We start from the raw sequence: 6,000 nt of genomic DNA on the forward strand, positions 1-6,000 counted from the left end.
GAGTCTATACCCTCAATGCATTTTGTCTGACTGGATTTCTTCTAGAATCTGGAGAAAGAGTCACATTTTGCATCCAAACAAGGAAGGGCCAAACTGGCTTGCATAAAAATAAATTACAGAAGGAAATGTATAGGGGATCATGCCAGTGTGAGAAATGCACAGAAACCATGGCATGGGGCTTTAGAACTCATTGTCTAACTTTCTAGAGGGCAGAGAGGCTTCAGAGAATGTCAGGATCTCAAGAAAAGCCAACGCAGAAGCAGTTTTTCAGGAACACCACTCTTGTGTAGCATTAAGTGCACCTTGAATGAAGATGTTACATATGTTATGCCGGAAATAGACTCTTAACAAAAGTACTGAAACCATAGGCTTAACAGTTGAGCAACAAGCCATGAAAGACTGAAAATGGAGTGTGAATGTGCATCTTCTATCATCACACTGAGAGGGGGTTTGGCTCATCCTGGGTTAGGAGTTAGCAACTTTCAGTAACATAGATTACCACCCTCTCAAGTTCTATCCACAATGAAATGGCTTGGTTAGGAGCACCTTCCAAGGGAAAAACCACCTGTGGGTTTTGTGCCCACAGCACAAGGTAGAAGATAGGCTCTCAGTCTGTGGTCAGAGTTTCAGGTCTCTAGAACCTTAAAGAATATTGCAGTGATTGAGTGGAGGTGCTCATGGAGTCAGAGAGTTTCAAGATCATAGACGGGGACACATTGGCCACCAAAGTACCTGAATAACTCATAAGGTAGAAGGAGCTGGGGGCTGTGACTGGAGGGAGACAGGCAGCCCGGCCATATTGCGGGTTTTGTCTGCCAGATGCTCTGAGTTTCAAGTGCCAAAAAGACAAGGGATCTTCTATATAATGTTACGATGCACATACACTCACAAAGATAAACACACACACGAATCACACAAGCTTCTGAGTTTTCTGTAGCTATAGGAAATCCCATTTAGGCAGAGGAAACCAAAACTTGTGAGAGAAGAAAATGATGAAGTGTTATGTGCCTTGCAAAAGAAAAAAAAACATTTTAAGACATGGAATTACCATAAACAGAAGGCAAGCGGGGAGGTAATGTAAGAGCAGCAGCAGAGAAGAGAGCTGTGGAGAGCTGCTTCCCATCCCCCACTGGTATCCCTCCCCATTTCTCCCATCCTTGTGGGGCATGTCTGGATGGGAGGAGACTAGGGAACTGTGGCTTAGAAATGGGGACTGTAGAATTTGCTGGAAACTGCATGTTCTAGCACAATCATTTTATTTAGATTTTATGTCTCAGATTGTCCTCATTCACATCTTCCAGAAATAGAGTCAAGGAGGTGGGCTCAGAGGGTCTTCTGGTGCCTGCAATTGGGATATATACCTGCAAAAACATGACAAAGGTGGGACTGGGCAGAGAGTAAAGCTGACTCCCACTGCACTGACGATAGGGGGCTCAGACAACCCAGCTGGGCGTGCTGAGTCTGCACTGGCCTTCTCAGGTGTCCATTTGAGGCAAGGGGACCAGGCCCTTGTGTTCTTGCATTAGTCAGCATTGCCCAGCTGCTCTAGAAGGAGACATAACCGTGATGAGAGAGTCCCTTGAGGCCAAGGGTAATTTCAAGGTAGGATTCCTGGTGGGTTTCTGATATGAGCAATCAACAACTGAAATTCCTGACGGTAGAGGATAGGGATATTTCCCTGAAAAGGGGATGTGGGCGGTGCCCCATCATATCCACTATGGAGATCAATAAATACGGGAATGTGCTGATGGAGACTACAGCAGCCTAAACGCCCCTGTCTTTGTCATTTTAGGCTACTCTAACAGTATACCTTAGCCTGGGTGGCTTAAACCACAGAGATTTATTTCTCACAGTTCTGGAGTCTGGGGAGTTTGAGATCAGTGCACCAGTATGGTCAGGTTTGGGAAAAGCCGTCGTCCAGATTTACAAATGTGGCCTTCTTCTACCCTCACATGGCAGAGAGAGAGAGAGAGGTGACAAGCTCTCTCCTCTCTTTTCTTTTTTTAAATATGAAGCCTCACATGACGGAAGGGGGACAGCTTTCTGGGGCATCTCTTATAAGGACACTAACCCCATTCATGGGGTGTCCACCCTCTGACCTAATCACCTCCCAAGGTCCCATTTCCAAATCCATCACATTGGGGGTTTGGATTTCAACACATGAATTTTGACCCTAGGGGCATGGTTTTGTTCTCTGCTATCACTGTTGCTGCCTTGGGAGACAATAGCCTTGCTTTCTTCCCTGGGCTCTTAGAGTATGAGCAGGCTCTATCTTCAGGTCTGATGACTTTCTTCAATTAACAATGGCTTCTAAAGCTTCGACCTTTTCTTTTCCATGAGTGCAGGCTCTCTATCAAGCTTGAAGCACTTTAAAAAAATAATGAGCAGAGGTGAACTCCAGTTTCATGGAGTTTCCTCTAAAGAGTCAGCCCCTCTACAACAAGACATCTTTCATATTTATAAATAAGCACTATTCCCACCCTCCTCTTTTCAGGTTCTTAGACAAGGTTCTCAGGTGATCCAGGCAGAAAACATCAGTGCCTGGTTTACCCTGAGCACATCTGTAAATGATCCATCACCTGCACCACCACCACTGTACCCTTTGGAGACCAGCTGTCACTCATGTTGCATCACTGATTGCTTCTTTCCACTCCTAGACCCGTAACTCTCAACTGCATGGCTAGGTTCTGTCCCTTGTCCCAATTGAGCCTCCTTATCTTCTAGAATTAGAGAATGTCCGTATCAGAAGGGCCTCAGAGATCTGCACCATAACCCAGATTTTTCACATGAGACAGTGGAAGGGAATCAGTAATGGCCTCACAGCAAATATTAATGTACAGCTTGATACCACTGTGGAAAATGAGTAGAGAAGAGAAAGCAGGAAGTTGCATCAGCTGGGGAGGAAAACATGAATGGTTCAGAGGCTCTGAATATTTTGAGGGGTTAGGGAGGGAGGCAATTATGAGTCATGAGGTTTTCAAACTCTATCTTCTATTTCTCTTCCCCTTCAACAGAGCTTTGTGACATGTTCCCCAGGAAGGAAACATTTAGAACATTTTTATTATCCACGTGGTGTGAATCAGTCATTTCTTGACTGCCTATGAGTCAGCTATAGCTGGGATGACTCCACATCCCGTTTACCTGGAACAGTCCCATTTTACCTCTGGGCCCTGCCTTAATTATTAAAATTCCACCCTTTTGCTCTGAAAAAAAGGTTTTGTTTAGTCAACATGGTTGCCTGAGCAATGGGCATGGGGTGCTCTTTTGTACGGGAGTTTTTAATTACTGCAGCTTCCCAGCTCTGCTTCCTCACACCATCTCTTTTATTTGTAGACTCTGAGGCCTCCCCTAGGGTCCTCTCCCTTGACTGGGCACACAGCTACACAGCCAGTCTCCCTTGCACATTTGTCTGAATTCTGCTTAATGGAATGCATATAGAAGTAAGGTTGCCACTTCCAGGACTTGCCTATAAATTTGGCCCTTGTTCGAGCCTCCCTGTCTTTCCCCTGAGTAGAGAGGATGCTGAGAACCCAAAGAGATGCTAGAAAACCTAGAGCCACAAGACGGAAGGAGCCTGGGTCTTTGAATGACTGACTACCTGATGCCTACAAAGGTACATTGAACTATAGTAAGCAGAAATAATCTTTTAATGTTTTAAGCCACTCTCATTTGCAGTCCATTGCTATTGCAATTAGACTCCACATTTAACATGTCCTCTGTCATATCCAATCCTGTAGTCCTGGCCTGACTTTCCTAGAAGAAAAGCCTGAGCAGAGTTTCAGGTATACGTGGTTCATTGAGGAGGGGTTGTCAGAAAAGGAATGAGAGAAACAGAAGATGGAGGAGGAGTTGAGCAAGGACGTGGTCTCCACTGGAGTCTAGCATTGGCCTGACCCCTATGGGTTCTGACGCAGTATTGATTTGTTCCCTCTGAGTCATGGGAGTGGCCATTCCACCCTCATATAAACTAGTTATTGGCTATGAGATGCCTCCATGGGGTCTGGTAGAAAAGGGAGGCATAAGTGGCTCTGAGTGCCGAAGGTAATTCTTTAGTTGGGGATTCAGAGGTAGGAAAGTAAGTTGTGATGCCTTAGCAGCCAGTAGAAATATTATCCGTGGATAATTACCAGCCGCACCTGTCTGGTAAAGAGCCCTGGGAGGGACACCACTGCTTCTCATTTGATTACATGAAAAGGTTGTTGTGAACCTATTTCAATGGTGCTTTCATCACCACCTTGGCCTCTAAAAACTAAACATTTGGACTAAGAACTAAGAAAGCCTGAGGAAAGAGGGAAACAGTTTAAAATAAATCAATAGGGCTTTGGGTTGCAATCAACTAAAAATGATTCTGGTTATCTTAGCAGAAGAGAGATTTATTAGCAAAGGGGAGTATTAGTGAGAGGGATTTTATTATCAAGTAGCTCCAGGAACTGCTGAAAAGGCTGAAACATCTACCTTTTACAAATGGCAGGAACAAAAATCAGATGGACAGAAAAAAAAACACAACCAAATTTATTACATTTCAACAGGGTACTACTGCTGGCACGATAGCATTGGACACCCTACAACAGTGATTATCTCCAACATTACCCTTTACATAATGTATATGGCAATGCCTTGTACAGCATTCCACTCATTTAAATTCAGGACTGACAATAAGAGACAGTTCTATGCTTAGCAAAAAAAGGAGGAGAAAAATTATTCAGAAGCTACATAGAGTACACTTTTCAAAGGCATGAGCACCTTTGCCTGTGCTTCTATCATCATGACGTTAAGACTTTGGCCCATGAAGGCTGTGGAATGTCAATAGACCCCTATAAAAATAGAAATACCCTTAACATTTTTTTAAAACACCCTAACTATCTTCTAACACCATAGTTATGGTTATGTCCAGATTGGCAGAGAACAAGGCAGTGATGACTTGGAGTATTACATGTCTAGAGAGACAAAATGCTGATGGAGGAGAACATACTTGATTTGATGTAGAGATTTTTTAGGCATTCATTGATCATGCTGTTTTGTTTTATTTCTGATGAGCCTTTGCTGCCTTCAAACTGGTAACAAACATCAGCAGAAAGAGCTCTCAGTCCAGAAGCAATAACTCATTATTCCTCTCCAAGAAACAGTATGTTCATCCTGCACAGCCAAATTGGGCCCTGCTTCTGACTCTAGCACAAAGTCCAGGTTGGTTTATGGTTCTCAACATCTGGAGACTCAACTGATGGGCTTACTGTGCACATACAGATCTTTAAAATAATTAAAAGTTTATCTGGTGTGACTAAGCTAGATTATGAAAACAACCTCTGTGTGTCCAAGCCCTTTCCAATATTATTTTCTAGCTCCTCCCATCAAGATATAAACTCTATTTCCCTCCCTTTAAATGTTGCTGGCTCTGAGACTTCCTTTGATTAATAGAATGTGGCAGAAGTGACAGCATGACTGTTCTGAGTCTTGATCTTAAAGGGACATGCTTCTGCTCTTTCCTAAACCCCGCTCTGTCTAATCTAACTAGACGGTAAGAGGCATGTGGAGGAAAAAATTGCAATCACGATGGAGGTAATTTTGAAATAGCCAGCCCCCAGTCAACCTGGCAGCTGACCCAGACAATTCAGTGATTCCAGCCAAGACAGTAAGAGCCACATAGCTGAGCCCGGTCCAGATTGCTAACCAACCTGCCGAATCATGGACTAACAAAATGGTTGTTGTTTTAAACCACTAAGCAAAAGGGTGCTTTGTGGAGCCACAAAATCTAACTGCTAAAGAGTGAATTTAGCTCTTATCATATGGACTGGACAGAAAATGTAGGTATGCAAAGCCTGACTCTCACACTTGTGTGTGTCAGCCCAGAGACTTTCTCCCCTGTTTAATATTCCTAATACACCAAGGCTGTGGGAAGCATGTCAGCCTCAGCCATTTGGCAGGAATTAATTATTTGACCATGTATCATTACCATTTCCAGGAGAACTTGATAATACCTAACAGCTGCTCACTTCCAATCTC

Source organism: Cebus imitator, unplaced genomic scaffold (genome assembly GCF_001604975.1).
Source record: "Cebus imitator isolate Cc_AM_T3 unplaced genomic scaffold, Cebus_imitator-1.0 Scaffold31, whole genome shotgun sequence".
In the NCBI taxonomy this organism is placed as follows: Eukaryota; Metazoa; Chordata; class Mammalia; order Primates; family Cebidae; genus Cebus; species Cebus imitator.